The sequence below is a fragment of the Colobus angolensis genome, unplaced genomic scaffold (genome assembly GCF_000951035.1).
Source record: "Colobus angolensis palliatus isolate OR3802 unplaced genomic scaffold, Cang.pa_1.0 Scaffold629, whole genome shotgun sequence".
Lineage (NCBI taxonomy): Eukaryota > Metazoa > Chordata > Mammalia > Primates > Cercopithecidae > Colobus > Colobus angolensis.
Genome location: NW_012119921.1, coordinates 5310 through 6055, shown reverse-complemented (window position 1 = coordinate 6055; position 746 = coordinate 5310).

The following is a 746-nucleotide window of genomic DNA, read 5'->3' as shown; positions in this document are numbered from 1 at the left end:
CAGAGGCAGATCTTCTGCAGCCAGGGCCTAACCTGGGTGCTTAGGCGCCCACGTGCTCTCGAGGTTACTAATGCCTAGCTCCCCACAGCCTGCCGCGTAGCAGGCCGCAGACCTGGGCCTGACTCAGAGCCGGCTTCCCTTCAGTTTGCCGCCATCTGAGTTTCCTCTCCTCCCCTCAGTAATGACCCGGTCCATTCTGGAAACAAGGATGAGAGGGAAGCAGAAAAGAGCAAATGATGTTTGTTTGTTTTTTTTTTGTTTTGAGTGGTGGCGGAGGGGGTTTTAGAGACTGAGTCTTGCTCTGTCACCTGGGCTAGAGTGCAGTGATACAATCACAGTTCACTGCTGCCCCAAACTCATGCGAAGTAGCTGGGACTACAAGCATGGGGCCACACCTGGCTAATAATGCTTATCTTTAAATCTGACAGGGTTGACAAACCCTGTAAATGTGAAACCAACGTAACTTTAAGCCATAATTGATATTAAGAAAATCCTGGGTCTTCAGGAATTACGTGCTCTCGGGGTTAGTGGGGAGCCCTGTTCAGGCCTCCTCAATTTATGAAGGATGAGAAGGCCCAGAATTGAATGGTCTGCAGTGCCGTGCAGTGGGAAAACCAGCTTGGCTTAGCCCTGCTCCCTCGGGAGAGGCCACTAAGTCAGACGGGCTAGACAGTGGGATTGAACCAAGTGTGCCTGCAGGTTGGGGTGTGAGGGCGGGGTGACTGATGCCCCTAGGCCTGGTCCCT